This window comes from Protopterus annectens, chromosome 1.part1 (genome assembly GCF_019279795.1).
Source record: "Protopterus annectens isolate FY-2018-M chromosome 1.part1, PAN1.0, whole genome shotgun sequence".
Lineage (NCBI taxonomy): Eukaryota > Metazoa > Chordata > Ceratodontiformes > Protopteridae > Protopterus > Protopterus annectens.
In genome coordinates this window covers 1342254097-1342274308 of record NC_056726.1, presented here as the reverse complement: position 1 = coordinate 1342274308, position 20212 = coordinate 1342254097, and positions in this window count along the sequence as shown.

Below are 20212 nucleotides of genomic sequence, written 5' to 3'. Positions count from 1 at the left end.
AGATCTTCAAGATGCGTACTACGACATAAAGGTGGACAGACCATCAAGAAGATTCCTTCGCTCTCGTGCGGGAACCAGTCATTACCAGTTCCAAGTACTGCCCTTCGGACTCTCTACAGCCCCCAGAGTGTTCACAAAGTGCATGGCAGTTGTCACAGCTCACTTGCGACTACAGGGATTCCAGGTGTTTCCATACCTAGACTGGCTCATTACTGCCCCCACCAGACATCTATTGGAAGCAGCCTTGGCATACTCTCTTCACACCACAGGAAGGCTAGGCATAACTATAAACTGACAAATATCCAACCTGACCCCATCTCAGTCCATAGAATTCATTGGGGTTCTGTTGAATACAAAAAACTGCACAGCATCCATTCCAGACCACAAAATCCTAAGGATAAAACAACAACTCATACCGATCCTTTCAAGAGAGAAATCCATGGCACATTCTGTTCTCCAGCTGCTGGGTTCCATGGCAGCCTCCATCACTATTGTCCCCCTTGCGAGATTCCACATGAGGCTTCTACAGTGGCTACTACATACCCAGTGGTATCCTTTACAGTACCCTCTATCATCCAAGATTCAGGTAATCCAGAGGTGGAAACAAGACTTAATTTGGTGGATCTCACAGAACCCGTCACAATGGTCTCACCCCTTTACCCCCCAACAGCCCAAAACTACAGTGACCACAGACGCCTCCCTGATGGGGTGGGGGTGCTACTTCAGGGAAAGACAGTCCAGGGCATGTGGTCCAAAATGGAGACCCATCTGCATATAAATGTCCTAGAGTTGATGGTGGTGCTTCTAGCATTGCAAGCATTCAGTCCCCTACTGCCATCAGGGACTATTGTGATACAATCAGACAACATCAACTGGTACATCAACAAACAAGGCGGAACCAAATCTTACCCACTTTGTCGGGAGGCCATGAGAATATGTCAATGGGCGATGGCTACCAACCGCTTTCTCATCGCAACACACATTCCCGGGACTTCCAGCATGATAGCAGACAGACTCAGCAGGTGCATTCTACATCCTCACGAGTGGTCCCTGAATCCTTTAGTAGCGGCGGAGATTTTCAGCCACTGGGGTCTCCCTTGTTGTGACCTCTTTGCATCCCCAATCAATTACAAATGCAGCAATTACTTCACCCTGATTCCCCCTCGGGGACAGTCACCCAGGGACGCTCTAGTCCACGATTGACCCTCGGGTCTACTTTATGCTTTCCCCCCTCTTCCCTTCATTCCCCAGTTTCTGAAGAAAGCCCATCGGTTGAAGAGCAAAGTAATCATCATAGCGCCATATTGGCCTCATCAAATTTGGTTCCCCTTTCTATGGCCTCATCTGCTAGATCAACCATGGATTCTCAATCCAACTCCGGACTTGATCTCCCATCCATAGAACCTGATTCACCCCAACTTCAACAGCCTGAAGCTCACAGCTTGGCTCCTCCAGTTCCTGTGATTGCCAGGCAGAATGATCCTTCTTCCACAATACGTGACATTCTTATTGCATCTCATAAGTCTTCCACCAGAAATACATATCTCAGCAAGTGGAAAAGGTTTACTATTTGGCTGAAGGAGAAGCAGATAGATCCCTTTTCAACACCGGTGGCGGTGGTACTGGAATACCTGTCAAGTTTATTCCAATCTGGCCTTTCTGCTTCTACCATTCATGTTCATTTGGCCACAATATCTAATTTTCACAATGGTGTCCACGAGTCTTCCCTTATGTCACACAAATTATGCAAGACCTTTCTAAAAGGCATAAATCATTTGAAACCCCCATTTAGAGAACCTACCCAGCCATGGGACCTGTCATTAGTCCTGCAAGCTCTGACAATGTCACCCTTTGAACCAGCTTCTTCATGCAACCTCAAGTTTCTTTCATGGAAAACTTTGTTCTTGGTTGCCATTACTTCTGCCAGACATACTTCTGTACTTCAAGCTCTGTGCATCAAATGGCCCTATTTGACCTTTTATAGAGTGTCATTGAGAACTAATCCTTCCTTTCTGCCAAAAGTGATCTCTGAAATGTCCCTTAACCAAACTATTGAATTGCCAGTTTTCTTTTCCAATCATTCTAATGGGAGAGTATTGCCTACATACCCTAGACATTCACAAGCAAATTCATTTCTACCTGGACAGAACTAAGGCTTCTCGCAAATCAGCTCAGTTGTTTTTGGCCTATTCTGGATCTAGATTAGGAAGTGCTGTTTCTAAGGTCATATTGGCTAAATGGTTAAAAGACTGTGTGATATTTATTTACAAAGAGCACAATATCCCTCTAACTACAGCCATAAGGGATCATTCCACAAGGTCGGTAGCAACTTCTGCTGCCTTCCATGCTAGAGCTTCTTTACATGACATTTGTGCAGCTGCAACTTAGGCTAGACCTCATACCTTCATCAACTATTACAAATTGGATTTGGCCTCCAGAGGAAGAGCATCTTTTGGTTCAATGGTGCTCAGGAATGCCCTTCCATGAGAGCCCCCCAGGGATAAAGGTAGCTGGGAACTCTGTCCCAGATGTAAAGAATGAACAAGGATTAACAATATCAGATAAAGAAGTTATGTCTTACCATAATATTCCATCTGTATTGTTGATCCTCGTTCAGTCATTACGACCCTCCCTCCTCCCCCCTCCTCAGGCTTATAGTGGATCTCACCATCCGGTTCCATTAGATCTTTTGACCAGAGGTAGCCTCTACCTTCTTTTGACTTGCAAACTCAATCTGAGGTAACAGGGAGAGGGGAATTCTGGGTAAGAGTTTAGCTCGAAAGTTTGTGGCTGACACGAGCTTGGAAGATGGCCGGCTCAGTACCGAGATTGGAACAGACTACCCAGACGTAATGACTGAACGATGATCAACAATACAGATGGAACATTATGGTAAGACATAACTTCTTTTTACTTTAGGGAAAAAATATACATCTGATGTTATAAATCTTTGTTTATTCATTACAGATAAGACCTCGGTTCCGTCCTCGGAACTGATATGGCCATTTCCCAGATCGCACAAGCCAAAAACTCTCAGCTAAGAACCTACCCACAATGCCCCTTTCCTAGTTACTCCAGATCTCGGTTGCCGACATCTCTCTCAAAGCTAAGTAGACAATTGTTAATTTTATGACAATTTTTCTTCAAAATTACTAAATTTTTAGTCAAGTTAGCCTTTTCTCACTGTCGCCGATAACATAAGCCTATTTCCTACCCTTTTCCTTGGTAATTTAATTTGTTTACCTTTTTTGGTACTGTCCATCTCTCTTGTCTTTGACAGGCCTTCCCTTTTTACTATGGTATTCTTTAAAATAATATCACTGGTATTTTCTCCCTTATTTGTTCTATAGGATAGCATTGTTACCTTACCATGTCAGACAAAGCTAAGTTGGGATTTAAACAGTGAAAAGTGTGGATGTAAGATGCCTAACTCAGATACACATGTCTGTTGTGTCTACTGTTTGGGCGTGGATCATATTAAAGCTGACTGTGACATTTGTGCTAGTTTTAGTAATTGGACGCTAGCAAAATGTAAGAATAAACTTATTTTAAAAGGTTTACTCAAGACACCTTTCTCGGAGGCTATATCTGGGTCGGAGGTCTCACCCCCTTCTAAGACTAAAAAACATAAGGAAAAACAGAGTCACTCGGTTCCTGCATCTCTGTCAGTTACAGAACCGAGTCAGCTCCATGCTTCGCCGGCGCAGACCTCTTCGGCACCAGGCTCTGTGTCCTCTCCCTCGTTGCCGACCATGATATTCACTGCTGTTTTGGTTCCAACCATGGCACTACTGACTTTGGTGCCATACTTGGTTCTCACATCGGCTCCGATGACTGTACATGCCTCGGCACCATCCCTGCCTGACCATGGTGCCGACAGTTTCTTTGGCTCCATGGGCTCCGATGACTGTAAATGCCTCGGCACCATCCCCGGCCATGGTGCTGACAGTTTCTTCGGCTCCATCAGCTCCAAAACTCGAAAACCTGCCAAGGACAAGATATTCTCCAACTTATGTACTTTTTTGGGGAAGAGGTTTAGCTGCTTTCTAGAAAGACATGATTCCCCTTCAGCAGCCTCCTTTAGATCCACTAGGAGTTTTTCTGAACTAGACCTAGTTTGATGCCTATTTTCTCGCTGACACCATCTATGTCCATGGTTCTGATGGCTTCCAGTTCTCTCAGAACCCCTCAACTGGAGGTGGGCTCTTCGGGACGGGGTGTGACCCCAGTTCTGAGGTTGCCCCTCCTGGTTCCGGGCTCCCATCCCTCCTTGAGTGGAACTGCTGTACAGGTGATGGAAAGGGTCCTTCATTCCGAAGACTCACAGTCAGCACCAATGACATCAGTATCAGAAACCTCCCCTAGCATGCACCTCTCCAACCCGCTATGTTGGGTCCCCGGGCACAGGAGTCACAAGAACCCCCTTTGAAGGGAACCCCTTCTCTGGAGTCCTCCTCAGAAGATTCCACTGGAGAGCCACCTCGGAAGAAATGGTGCAAGAGGAAGCACCTTGATTCCCTGGAGGAATCTATCACAGAAGACACTGACTATGATGAGGGGGAATAGTCCCCACGTTCTTCCGCAGACATTTCATTCAGAGACATTCTCAAATTCCTCAAACAACAGGGGGATTGGAAGTCCTCTAACCCTTCTTCTGAGGAATCGGTGTTCCTGCAGGCCTTCCGTGCCCAGCCATCTACGTCCTGGGTGACCCCACTAGCAGATGACCTTGTTAAACTAATTGTGCAGCGTGCCTGGAAGGCCCCAGACAATGTAGAACCTGTCCCCCAGAGGCCAGAAAAAATTTTATCTACACCTAAAGACCAGCCCCACTGGTTCAAGCAGTTGACTGCTGATTCTATGGTCATGGCGGTGGCCACCAAGAGTGAACTGGCAGAAGATATTTCCACTGTCCATCCTCCAAACAGAGAGTCCTGGAGCATGGATAGACTAGGGAAGTGGACCTATGCTTCAGCGACCTTCGCCATTTGGTCGCTGAACTATCTGTTACACTTTACTCGCCTCCAAAGAGACCTAATTTCTGAAATGTCTTCCTCTTTGGTGGGGGTACTGCCTGATGAGGTACGTGACACTGTCGCCTCACAACTAGCTACCCTTGAATCAATCTTGAACTCCTCAATGTGTTTGTTATCTCACACCACTGAGGGGGCAGCTCGAGCTGCCGCATCTGTTGTTGTCATGAGACGTAATGCTTGGATGCGGTTGCGTAACTTCACAGACCCTTTTAAATCTTCCTTCGTCAATGCACCTGTCGACGAATCTGCACTTTTGGGACCCAAGGTACGAGACACACTTGCACATAGTGAGAAATATGGAAAGACCTTGTCTGCTGTGGGCATACACTTTTCCAACCACCAGAGGTCCTACTCCAGGAACCAGAAGGGAGGAAAGATGTGGTTCAAGAAATCCCAAGGATCCTTTCATGACACTCGTGGTGAACAATCTCCCCAGGGCAGAGGGGGCAACTCATATGGAAAATGCCCCTTTCGGGGTAGACGGGGGTCTGCATAACCAGGGCACCAGAGATTCTTTCTCCAGCAGACCCTACCAGTGCTCCTGAGCAGCGGCCTGATTGCTTTCCTCTGGAAGCAGTCAGGGGTCATTTATCTCTGCATCTACCAGCCTGGCATCTTATTACTACCAATGTTTGGGTGCAGAGAATAATATGAAGAGGCTACCAAATACTATTCAGTTTAACTCCCAGACCCGTCAAACGAATCCCCGATGTACCACCCAATCAGAGGGAATTAGCAGCCTTAGAAATAGAAAAGCTGCTAAGAAAAAGAGTCATGGATCCAGGTTTTACTCTAGGTTATTTTTAGTGCCAAAAAAGACAGGGGACTGGAGACCAATCCTTGATCTCAGCCTACTGAACAAATTTATCAAACCTCAACAATTCTGGATGGTCACAGTACAGTCCATTCTTTCCTTCCTAGGGAGGGACAATTGGATGTGCTCTATAGACCTCCAGGATGCGTACTACCACATAAAGATGGATCACCGCTCCCGGAGGTTTCTCTGCTTCCAGCTGGGAGCCAATCACTACCAATTCAGGGCACTGCCATTCAGTCTCTCGATAGCCCCCCCCTGAGTGTTCACCAAATGTATGGCAGTTGTGGTAGCTTATCATCTTCGACTACAAGGATTCAAGGTGTTTCCCTATCTAGACTACTGGCTCCTTACTGCTACGACCAGGAATCTTCTAGTCCACAGCCTCTCTTACACTCAAGGTCTCGCTCTCTGCTTGAGGATTACAATCAACAAAGACAAATCTCAGATGTCCCCAACAAAGACACTGGAATTTATTAGAGCGGTCTTCAACACAACATCCTGTCAAGCTTCTCTCCCCCCTCACAGGCTTTTGAAAATAAGACACCAAATCCAAGACCTTCTTCGTCACACACATGTACCAGCACGTCATGTACTGCAACTCTTGGGCTCCATGGCAGCTGCTATTATATACCACCGGTGAGACTGCACATGAGAATCCTGTGGTGGCTCCTTTCTGCACAATGGTCATTAACCCACCCACTCAACCACATGATACGCCTTACAAACCATTGCAAGGAAGAAATGCTATGGTGGATGAAGCCACAAACACATCCTTGGTGACGACCATTCTGTCTTCCCCAACCCACAGCGACCACGGACGCTTCACTGTTAGGGTGGGGGTGGGAGATTTCCAGGGAAAGACTGTCCAAGGCACCTGGACCCCCATCGAGGCCAACTTGCACATAAATATTTTGGAACTGAGGGCAGTTCTCTTAGAGTTGCAAGCGTTCCATGCATCCCTACCCTTGGAGACTACTGCAATTCAGTCAGATAACATGTCAGTCATCTGGTATATCAACAAGCAAGGTGGAACCAGATCTTACCCCCTGTGTCGGAAAGCCATGAGGATTTGGCACTGGGCGATAGCTTCCATTCGCTTTCTTATAGCAATGCACATTCCTGGGAGTTCCAACCTTATTGCGGACAATCTGAGCAGGAACATCCTGATGCCTCACAAGTGGTCCCTCAACCCTGTAATAGCAGATCAGATCTTCCAACATTGGGGCAAGCCTTGCTGTGACCTGTTTGCTTCCCCTCTAAACTAAAAATGCATAAGTTATTTTGCCTTGATTCCCCCTTCAGGGGGAACCACCGAGGGACGCTTTAACACACGATTGGCCTCTGGGTCTTCTGTATGCCTTTCCCCCATTTCCCCTCATTCCAAAATTTCTCCAGAAAGCTCAAGAGGTTGAAAAGCAAAGTGATCCTCCTTGCTCCCTACTGGCCATGTCAAGTCTGGTTCCCGTTTCTATGGCCTCATCCGATTCACAGCCCGTGGATCCTGGATCATTCCTAGGACCTGTTATCTCATCCTCAGGGACTGATTCATCTGAACCTGCGCAGTCTCAAGCTCACAGCTTGGTTCCTCCACTTCCAGTGATTGCCAGGCTGCCTGACATCTCATCTCCTGTTCGTGAAATTCTTCTGGCCTCACACAAACCTTCCACTAGAAAGGTTTATTCTGGTAAATTAACTAGGTTCTCTATTTTGGCCAAAGACCAGAACTTAGACCCTTTCTCTATGCCTATTCAAAAGATCCTACAATACCCAACTACTCTTTTACATGCAGGAGCCTCAGCTTCAACAATCACTGTACATTTAGCAGCCATTGCCAGTTTTCATAATGGTCTTGATAATTCTTCAGTTATGTCACACTGCCTATGCAAGACCTTTTTGAAGGGAGTATTACGTTAAACCTCCAGTCAAGCCTCCCTTAGAACCCTAGGACTTGACTCTGGTGCTTCAGTCTCTCACAGGTTCTCCCCTCGAGCCCTTTGATTCATGTGATTTGATATTTCTTTCATGGAAAACCATACTTCTAGTAGCACTCACCTCAGCGAGAAGAGTATCTGAGCTGCAGGCCTTGAGTGTCAAGAGTCCTTACTTCATCTTCCACATGGATAGGGTGTCCCTTTGTACTGACCCTTCTTTCTTGCCCAAGGTCATTTCTGGCTTTTCCATTAGCCAATCTATTGACCTGCCAGTTTTCTTCTCAAGGTATTCTAATAGAGGGGAGTACCTTCTGCACACCCTTGATGTGCACTGGCAGCTTCGTTATTTGGACAGGACTAAATCTTTCAGGAAAACACACCAATTGTTTGTGGCCTTTGCAGGACCCAGATTGGGTAAACCTGTTTCCAAAGTTACTTTATCCTCTTGGCTTAGAAATGTCATTACCTTTATCTACCAAAAGAATAAGCTATCCTTACCATCCAGAATAAAGGCTCATTCTACCAGATCTATGGCTACTTCTGTAGCTTTCATTCCAGAGCCTCTTTGGATGATATATGCACAGCAGCCACTTGGGCAAGAACTCATACCTTTATATCTCATTACAAATTGGATTTGGCCTCCAGGGGATGAGCATCTTTTGGTTCTATGGTGCTCAGGAATATCCTTCCTTAGGGCCACCCAGGACTCAAGTAGCTGGGGACTCGGTCCTATCTGTAATGAATAAACAAAGATTTACAACATCAGATAAAGAAGTTATGTCTTACCATAACGTTCCATCTGTGTTGTAAATCTTTGTTTATTCATTACTTCCCACCCTCTTCCCCCTGCCTAGACTCCTGGTGGACTTTAGGGACTCCTGGTTAGGGTATTAACTCAGACAGAGCCTCCTACTATTTTTTCTATTACTACATTTTTTTATCTAGGGTGGGCAAACTCGATCTGGAGAAACTAGGAGAGGGGCATTATGGGTACGTTCTTAGCTGAGAGTTTTTGGCTTGCAAGAGCTAGGAGACAGCCATATTAGTTCCGAGGATGGAACTGAGGTCCTATCTGTAATGAGTGAACAAAAATCTACAACACAAATGGAACATTATGGTAAGACATAACTTCTTTTTTTCAGTTTTCATCATTACCTGAACCACAAATAAGGCACATACAAATACAAAGCCCTCTGATTAGGCGCTTTAAATTCATAAACGTGAAAGGATAATATTAACCCTTATATGGGAAGCCTACCCAAGACCTCCAGCATACCATGTTGGCATCACTGCCACTGGACTAACAAGAAGCTCTGGACAGATGAATGCTGAGGTTTCCCTTTAAACATTTAGCCTTTCAGCTAGGAAATCCCAGTATGGTGAATAAGGTCAAACTACAAACAAGCACAAAACTAGCACTAAGACAGCCCTGTGCTTCAGCAATATTAGAGTCATTGAGGAAAAAGGATAATATTAGCTCTCACTCAGGACTCAAATGCAAGACTTCCAGCATATCTGCTGGTGTCACTGACACTGGGTCAAAACTGGGCAAACAGGTGTTTTTTAATACCTTTATATTAAATTATCACTTAAGACCTCGGCAAACACACATTAAAAGAAAAGAAAACCAACCATTTTAACATTTTCCATTTAAATTCAATATACATCACATATATTTGCTACTATCATCAGTCCAACGTTACATAAATTGCTGAATTCCTGACTTCCCTTAAACCCCACTCCTCCTCATAAATGTTATTATGCATGTATTGTTCCCACAGTTTCCGTTTACTTATATCTAATTTGTTCCTTCCCTATTCTAAAGATCCCTCTTCCAATTCTTTTATTTCTTTTATAATATTTAATACCCCAAATACAGTTGCTGAAAACCTTTATTTCCATTTTCTAGTATTTTTTTTTCTGGCAGCCAAAGAATTAAACTTAATAAGGCCTTACTATGCCTTGGCAGTTCGGATCCTGTATGTCATCCTCAAAAGAATAATTTACTTACTTAAAGCCATTTGCTCACCCAATATTTCTGATAGAGTACGCTGTATGGAATTTTTAAAATCTGCCAGTTCATTACACTCCCAAAACGTATGTTGTCAGTTACCTCTTTCTTCTCTGTCACACCTCCAACATTTCCTGTCTACCTAAGGGAAAAATCTTCGAAGTTTGTTTTGGATATAAAATAACTCTGCAGACACTTCTAAGCAAAGATCCTAAACCTTCTGGACTTGGTTGTGTACTTGGGAGCCATGCATTTGTCTCCTCATTCTTTTCATGTAAATTGCTTTTCCAGTTTCTCTTCCCAATCTTTTCTAACCTCTGATTTATTCTTAAGAGTTATCATGCAATATTTTATATGGCCCATTAACTACCCCTTTTTTAACAGTTGCGTCTGTTTTACCTTCAACTAAAAACTCCACCAGAGCAGATCTTTCACTTAAAATTCCTTTATCCCTTTCTCTTTGCCTGTACTCTGAGATTAATCCCTTGTAGGGAAGGCAGTCTCCAGCCCACAATCCAAATATCTTCTTGGCCTCATTCTATTCTATTACCTTTCCTGCTTAAGCCATGTGCTCACAATATCTTGGTTCCTTTGTAAAGGTTTCTCCAGTAAATTCCAGTATCCTTTTGCCTATTTACTGTATCCCTACTTAAAGTCATTCTTATTGGCAAAAATCTCCTTTCTCCATTCTTGTATTGCTTAGTTCTTAGAATAATTTCTGCTACTTTATGAATATAATATTCTGTATGATTATTATTCTCCTTAAGGAACTGCATCCAAACCCCCACTCTCTCTTAATTTCTGGAACTCCCCCCTTGCTTCATCATCATCCCCTTCCACTTCAAATTATAACATTTGGCTTGTGTTATGTATCAGCCTTAAACATGTAGCTCTAAAATATCCCTTTATATCAGGGAAACATAAACCACCTTGTTCTATTGACAGGATCAATTTATCCCAGTAAATTCTAGGTCTCTTTCCCTCCCAGATAAATTCCTTCAATTCTTTATTACTGTCCACAACTTCTCCTTGGGTTGATAAAAGTATGCCTGACCCATATACAAGACTAAAGGGAATAAAAACATTTTCACTGCTTGCATCTTACTATCCATACCCATAGGTAACAGTTTATGATTTCTCACTTTTTGTATTATCTTTTGTTTAGTCTCTTCCCACATATCCCTAGCTGCCATAACAGAAGCCTTTATATTCCACACTCCTGAATACTCCAGTTCATCATGTAACCATAAATTTGGGTATTGCTGAACCAATTCATGCGTGGGTATATCATTTATGGCTATAGCCTTTGTTTTATCTTCATTAAATTTTATATCCCAAAAGACTTGAAACTGTCTTAAAATGTTCTGCAACACTGAGATGTCCTCTTCTGGATTTATCGGAAACAAAATAATATCATCTGCAAATAAAGTCAACTTTTCTTGATTACGATACCAATTATATCCTTGTATTTCTGAGTCCCTAATTTTCTTTGTCAATACCTATAAATATAATGCAAATGACAAAAGGGAAAGAGGATAGCCCTGCCTGGTTCCTCTGTTGAAACACAGTTTATCTGAGCGGAACACTCCCACTTTAATTCTTGCCTCAGATCCTTCATATAGGTTCATAGCTAGGTACTAGGCTATCAGCCGTGGGACCTATATAAGCCAGCAAAAAGGTTCCCTGGCTTTTGCCACCCAAGAAAGATATTTTCCTGCACCCCTGTCTAGCAGAGCCACAGGAGTGATCCCTGGGGTGAATTTCCTATTTCCCATCCAATTGTCAAGATTTTTCTTAAAGAGGGCTAATGAGCAGCTTTGCTTCACATGAATGGGTAGTCTGTTCCAGAGAGTGGGAAGTCTTTGGAACAGGAATCTATCCCTCCAGCATGTCCTGTTTATTGTGGTGGCAAGGTTTAGGTCCCTGGAGCGTGTAGCTTGGAGGGATTGGGGTTTAAGTGTAGCATGTCCAACAGATCTGGGTTTGACATGGCTGTATATGTTAGGCAGAGGTTGCCACTGAGTAGGTGATAAACAACGGAGTAGATCTGAAGTTTTTTGAGACGTTCTGCATATGGCATCTGTCTGAGGCCAGTAATCCTCTTAGTGAGGTGTTTCTGTGGCCTTTCTAGTTGTACATGTCTTGCAAGGTACATGAAAAACAGGCGGTTGTACTCTATAATGGGTCTGATGAGGGATGAGTACAGAGGAACAATGACCTCTTTTTTTTCTGGAGGTGAACCCCTTTGTGATGAGGTGTGCCACATAGAAGGATTTCCTGACTACTGTGACGATGTGATTATCAAAGGAGAGACTACTGTCCACCTGTGTCCAAAGGTCTCTTATCACACTTTCAGTGTTTAGTAGGCTACCGCCTATGTGATAGTTCATGGGTACAATGTTTTTACCAAAGGGGATGACAATGCACTTCTTGGCATTGAGCTTGAGGCCATGACTTTGACACCAAGCATCAGTCTTAGTGAGGCCCCTTTGTAGAATGTCCACATCATTAGGTGATTCTATTATGGCACCTAGTTTGCAGTCGTCTGTAAACTTTGTTAGCCAAAGACGTGCTGTATTAGCCTGGACTTCTAAGAAGTAGATGCCAAACAGGAGAGGACCCAGGACTGAGCCCTGTGGTACTCCATTTGTCACTGGTCTGAAGTTGGATTTGGAGTCAGCTACTTCCACTCTGTGGATTCTGTCAGTGAGCCACTTGGCCACCCATCTTGTGACATAGGGATTTATGCCCAGTCTAGTGAGTTTATTTATAATTCCAGAGTGGGGGATGGTGTTGAAAGCCTTGGCAAGATCAAGATAGGCTGGGTGCACCACCTTACCCTCATTCACGGCTCTGGTGATTGCTTCAAAGAAGTCAATCAGATTTAAGAGACATGACCTACATTTTACAAACCCAAACTAAGTGGGGTCCAGAGTTTGGAGGTTACCTATGTCCATGTTTATAAGCTCCAAGATGATACTTGATTACAAGAGCTTTGCATTCTTATGTTATAGTGATGGGCCCTTTGGGGGTGGGGAGGGTGAAGTTTGCACTGAATCTTTTTGCCAGGATGTTGGCAATATCAGTTGGTTCTGTATATCTAGTGCCATTGTGCTGTAGTTCAGAGCAGATCTTAGTGCCACAATTGAGATTCTTGACATAGCTGTAGATTGCTTTTTGGTTGTCTTTAGAATCAGTGGCAATTTTATTTTTGCAACTAGCTTTGGAGGATTTTATGATGGATCTCAGCTTCTTACTGAGGTTGGCCAGGGAGTTCCTGCAATCAGGGGATTTTACTCTTTTTTTGTAACAGCTTCTTCCTTCTGTTGTAGAGTTTGTTTATGGCAGGGGACCACCAGACTGGCTTCCTTTTTTTGGAGGATAGCGTCTTGGTTCTGTTGGGGATGGCACGATCTATGCACTTGTGTATGTGCTTATACAGTGCATTTGTACAGGATTCAGCAGTCATACCTCTATTTTCCATCTGTATGGATATCGTGAAGCTTGCCACTTATGTCTTAATATGCATGGAGTTGGCTTTGGAGAAGTTTTTTACGGTGGTTTCCTTAATAGGGGTGGAGGCGGGATATTGATGTCTAGGGTGATTAGCTTGTGGTCGGATCTGACCAGCAAGGAGTTGACCTCTGGTGTGAAACATCAGTTGCCCATATTGGTAATGACCAGGTCCAGCATATTGCTGCCCCTGGTGGGGGGTATGGACAAGCTGATCCAGGGTGCTGGAATTTATGAATGCCAGAAAGCATTGAGCAAATGAGTTAGTACATGAATAGTTTTTCCCAGCTGATGGTGGGGTAGTTGAAATTGCCCATTATTAGGGTATTGGGCTGTACCTTAATAATACCCAGTATATCAAGAAACGTGGAGTGGGCATCCTGAGGCATGGCGGGGAATCTGTAACAAGCTACAACTTCGATTGCAGTCTTGCCTAATGTTAGTTGTACTTGGATAATTTCGGCTGCATTACGTTGAGCAACTAGCCTGGGGGTGTGGCTTTCCTTAATGAATAGGGACACGCCTCCTCCTTTAGTGTTTTGCTCCAGGTTAGGTGGCCAGAAGGTATGGTATGAGTTATAGCCTGGTAATACAGGGGTGCTCTCTGGAGCCTTGCATCAGGTCTCTGTCAATGCATAGATGTCGATGTTCTCCATTTTTAGGAGTGCCTCGAGTGAATGCATTTTGAGGTTTAGACTTCTAGCATTGAGTAGCATTACCCTAAGATTTTGCTTGCTTATACCTGCTACAGTGCTGAGTTTGTCATTTGAACCTTGCCTAAAAAAAGGCACTAGAGGGGTGGCAAAAGGCTTAGCCAGTATCCAAAATCCCAGGGGCAACAGGTGCAGGCCACTTCTGGCAAAGCATCGTGGTCTGTCGATCATGTCATCCCAGGCAGACAGACACTGGATCCCCTTAGAATGACACCAAAAGCTTAGCCAATTGTTGAAGTCAATCATTTTGTCCTTGTATTGTGGTATCATTCTGGGCGATGGCAGGATGCTACTCAGGGGTAGGGTCATACATGCCTGGGCTACATGATCCAAGAGCTCCCCCATGTCTCTTTTCATGTAGTCCAGGGAGGTACATCTCAGGTCATTTACACCAACATTGACAATGACAGAGTCATATTTGTACTTGTTGTGGAGTAACCTGAGTGCTTGCGATATGTGGCGGATCCTGGCACCCAACAGGCAGCTGACAGTAACTTTCTCCTTGTTTAGCCTGGTGAGTGGGACATCAGTGTGCCTGACCATACAGCCACCTATGACAAGTATGTTGGGTACGTTGTTTTGCCTTTTGGGCTGAGGTTGAGTGGCACACTGATTTTGTGGGCTGTGTGTCATTTGGGTAGTGTTGGGGGCTGGTGGTTGTTTGCGTTTCAGCTTTGGAGGTCTCTGTTGTTTGGGCAGATTTTTATTGACAGCCTCCATGAATGTAAGTGTGTGTTTTGTGTTACTATGTGTGGGTTTGGGTGGTGTAGGTTTTGATGGACTATGTGTTGAGTGTGGTGTGGTGCAGGTGTTTACCTTCTCCTCTTAACTGTCTCTACAGTCTTGGCTGGAAGAGCTTGGCTTCCAGTTTGGCTATATAAGTAAATCTCTCACAGGTTGTAGTGTTGGGTGGTAGGAAGTGAGGGTTGTCAGTGTACATGAGGCAATTGCTACATGGCCCCAAGATGCCCAGATTCCTCAGGTGGACAGGGGAAAATACCAGGAACTGACCCTTAGACATGCCTGGATAGGTTCTCATTAATTTAAGTACTAAAAACTGTTTTCCTCCTAACAAGTGAGAAAAGTTGAGTGCTGCATTAATTTGTAGATTTAGTGCTTGCAATGAGTTTTGAACAAGTGCTGAGTACAAGGAAACAGTTTTGAGAGCTAAAACTAGAAAACTGGCTAGTTCTAAGGGAAAATTAGAAGAGCAGACTTTCTGGCACCGGGAATAGTTTAACCCTAGTTACACGGTGCTGCCTGATGCGCAAAACTGCACAAACACGTTTTTTTAAACAGAAGATGAAAGGGATAGAAATAGCCCAAAATGGCCAATAAAGCTATAGATTCTGAGCTGAAACCACTCCTCCAGCAACAGACTGGTGAACAGAGAAGCGTCCTTCTGTCTTAGTAAGGTCTGGGCAACACAGAAACTAGAAAACAGCCCAGAACTCAGCAAAATCTGAAAACTGGACTCTACTGGTTATAGAAAGACAGGAAACGAGTAGAGAGATAGGATTTTTTTATGTTTTTTTTTCAAAAATTAAAACGGATACAGTAAAATAAACACTTTTAAAGCAGAAAAAATGGCCATCACATTTAAGTGTGCTGCCCTCAACATTTTAACAGTTGAAAAACACTTAAAATGATCAATTAAAGTGCAAACAGTATCAGAATTAAAAAAACAGTTCAAATAAGTTGCAAAGTTAATAAAAAATGCTCGGAATAGTGTGGCTAGCGAAAACCTACTAATTAACATTATTGTATCAGGGAATACAAATGCTTCCAATGCCCTACTCATAAAATCCCAGCTTACTCTGTCAAATGCTTTCTCTGCATCAAGACCCACCAAAAGCAAAGGTATTTTCTTACATTTTGCTTCCCTCTGGATCATCATCATTTTATTAATGCTGTCAAATGTTTGCCTCCCCTCCACAAAACCAACCACGCATAGATCCAATCTATTATTTTTGCACATCTTTCCCATTTCTTTTGCTAGTATAAACATAAACACTTTATAATCATGGTTTAAAATTGAAATGGGACTATATGAAGCTGGGTCTGAAGGGTCTTTGCACTCTTTAGATAACACAGCCACCACATCTTTCTTCCAAGATGTTGGTGCATTCCCTCATTTTAAAATACTGTTAAATAAAATCTTCCAGATTTTTATCACTTTCTTCCTTCCTAGCTTCCAAACTTCCACAGGAATACCATTTATTCCTGGAGACTTTCCTGAAGATTGATTCTACATCACTGTTTTTATGTCATCACCTCCTACAATTTTAGTTGTTGAGCCTTGTCTACCTCTCACCATGGCATAATTAAGTCTTGCATAAATATTTCCATTTGTACTCTTTCTTGATTTCCACAATTCAACACCTTATACAAATGTTCATAAAATTTCCAGAATATCTCTAAAACCTCTACATGATCTCTGTTTATTTTTCTTGTTATAGGTTCCCTAAGTTTGGTAACAACCCTTTCAGCATTCTGTTGCTTAAGATGTTGTGCTAAAAGTGGACAAATAGGTGTTGAACTTTACCTTTCAGCTAAGAACCCCCCCCCCCCCCAGCATGATGATTAAGGTCAAATTACAGACACGTGTCCACTTGAAGCACAAATTAGGAACATATACAAAATACAGAGAAAATCCTTTAATTAAGCACTGTAAGAATCATAGATGTGAAAGGATAATATCAGTTCTCATTTAGGTCCATAGGTGTACACTAGGCTAATGACCACCAGGGCCTTAATAAGCCTAGCCATGCAACCCAATCCAAATGTCTCCCTATGTATCATGGGATGTTTATTTGAAGGGGGTATGTTAGGAAGTTTCAAGAGGTTATGTGAGGGAGGTATATTAGTTTGGGCATTATCATTTGCCTCAGTCTGTCAGAGACATGGGGGCTAGACCCAAGATGAAGCTCTGATTTCTCAACCAGTGGTCAAAGTTATACTTAAATAAGATTAGGTATGGACTCTGATTCACATGGATGGGGAAACTGGGACTCAAACCCAAGACCTACAGTACATTGTGTTGGTATCATTGCCACTGCACCAACAAAAGTCTCTGGACAGATGGGTGTGGACTTTTTCCTTAACAGCTATATTCTCTCAGCTAGGAAACCTCAAGCATGGTGATTAAGATCAAATTACAAAATACACACATTACTCCCCCCCCCCCACACACACACACACACACACACACACACACACACACACACACACACACACACACACACACACACACACACACACACACAAATACAGAGAAAGGCACTGCAAGAATTATATAAGTGAAAGAATAATATTCTCTCTTATTTGGGACTTAAACTCAATACCTCGAGCATACCCTGCTGGCATCATTGCCAATGGACAAACAAGAGCCTCTGGACAGATAAGTTTTGAGTTTTCCATGAAGAGCTTTATCCTCTCAGCTAGAAACTCTTGTTGGTCCAGTTGCTGTAAACATCAGAATGGCATGCCAGAGGTCTTGGGTTTGTGTCCCAAATGAAAGGTAATATTATCCCTTTACTTCTACTCACAGTACCTACACAGAAGGCTTTCCCTATATTTGCATGTGTATTTGTAATTTGACCTTAATCACGACTCTCTGGGTTTCCTAGCTGAAAGGACAAATCTCTTAATGGAAAACTGAATGCCTATCTGTCTGGATGTTTGGTTAGTTCAGTGGTAGTGACATCAGCATAGTATGCTGGGGGTCTTTGGTTCAAATCCCAAAAGAGAGCTAATATTCAACTTTCAGTTCTATAATTTAACCTAAAGCAGTGAGTATCTAGGCTTCTCTATACTCTCATCATTTTGAATTCTTTTAATTGTGCATGTATTATTTTGAGTACTTTTAATTATGCATTTATTTTATCGAAAGCTGTATTAAACCTGTCTTTCCTTTATCCATTTTTATTTGCTTATTTTACCTCTCTGTAGTCTCCCTTCAGACAGCATATATTTTATTTAAAAATCCTCCTTCCAGCCTATTATCCTGGGAGTTCTTTGCTTAAGTCTACAACATTATGCTACCTAAACTGTCTTCATATTGCAGTCCATATTACCACATCTTACTTCCATACCTGCTCAGTTCTGGTACCATATTTTCTTCAATTTACAACCCCATCATTCTACTTACTATACAGTTACTGGTGGCAACACTATCTCTGCTACTTTTCCTGAGCTTTCATCTGTCTTGTTGGTTTTAATTAATTAATTCATGTATGTATTTGTAATTCTTTACCAAGGAAGAGCATTGATCACATGGGGTAGAATCCATGATTGCAAAGTCATCCCAATTAAACAGTCAGCCCAGCATAAACCACTAGTTGCCACAAACAGCTGCAAGCAGTAGTCAGAGAAGGCTCTAATGTCAACAGAGTCCAGGCTGAAGACCTGGAATTTGACTGGAGAGAAAGTACAGCAGTTCGAGGAATTACACAGGGGTCTAGCACCCCAAGAAGAGGAGGAAATAGGTGGAGTTGAACAAGAATTGCAGCACCTAAAAACAACATGTATTAGGACTACAGAAAAGATATGTGGCCGAGCCAGCTATGGAAATAAGGTACATAAGGAAAGCTGGTGGTGGAATGCAGAAGTCCAAGAAGTCATCAAAAGAAAGGAGGAGTGCAGGAAGAAGTGGGATACAGAAAAGACTGACCAGGCTAGGAAGGACTACTGGTTGGCTAACAAAGAAGCTAAGAAAGAAGTTGCAATAGCAAAGAATAGGGCATCAGAGGCACTGTACCAACTTCTGGAAAGTGACTCAGTAAGTGGCACAAAGAAATTATATCAGGTTGCAAGGCAAAGACAGAAAAATAAAGAAGATGGTCAGACAGCCTTCATAAGGGATGCCAGCAACAACCTACTCACCTGTCCACAGGACATAAAAGGCAGATGGAAGGAGTATTTACAGCAGCTTCTGAATGAAGAAAACCCCACAGAAGCTGTACTGCCCCAGAAACAGCTTACAATGGGAGAAGAAGAGGAGCCCACCCTAGAAGAAGTAAGAACAGCACTAAGGAAAATGAAGTCAGGGAAAGCACCAGGCTCAGATGAGGTCACAGCAGATATGATAAAGATGCTGGGTGAGATAGGGGAAAAATGGCTGCTGAGGGTACTAATAGCAGTGTGAAGAGAAAGGCATATTCCAGATGACTGGAGAATAAGCTTACCCATGCCAATGTACAAGAACAAAGGGAGCATCCACAACTGTCTACAGTACAGAGGCATCAAACTCCTATCACATTGCATGAAAGTTCTGGAGAGGGTGATTGATAAACGGATATGCAGAGTAGTATAATGTAAGATAGGAGATGAGCAGTTTGGATTCAGATCAGGATGTAGCACAATTGACCCGATGTTTGCAGTGAGACAGATACTTGAGAAGAAGCTAGAGATGAGAAAAGAGTCCAACTGAGCATTCCTAGACTTGGAGAAAGCATATGACAAGGTCCCAAGAAAGCTGATCTGGGCAGTACTGTGGTGGTTAGAAGTCCTAGAAACACTGGTAGAATTAGTGCAGACTATGTACAAGGACCCACTGATTCAAGTACAAACAGTGTTCGGCCTCACAGAGGGGTTCCCAGTGGGAGTGGGTATACAACAGGGTTCAGCTCTGAGCCCACTGCTGTTCATACTGGTGATGGACTACATTAGCAAACAGGTCAGAGGAGGAAGATCAACAAAGTTGCTGTGTGCAGACAATGTGGCATTACAGACAGACTGAGCTAGAACTTCAGCAAAGGATAGAAGAATGGAATGCAAAACTGAAGGCACATTGGATGAAACTAAGCACAGATAAAACAGTGGTAATGACAGCAAATTGGGGAAATCAGAAGAAACTGAGAATAGAGATAGAAGGGAAGATAGTGGAACAGGTAAACAGCTTTTCAATTATCTGGGAGGGGTGATTGAAGCGAAGTCTGAATGGAGAGGTCAAAGCTAGAATCAGAGGGGCTGCAGCCAACTGGCATAGAGTGTCAGGTGTAGTCTATGACAGAAGAATGCCAAAGAAGCTGAAAAGTAAGGTGGTGCAACCAGTACTACTGTATGGTAGAGATTCTTGGGCAGTAAATGCAGAGCAGATGAAGCTAGAGGTGACAGAAATGAAGTGCCTGAGAAGGATAGTAGGATGCACACTGTGAGACAGATAAAGAAATGACATAAGAGCAGAAGCC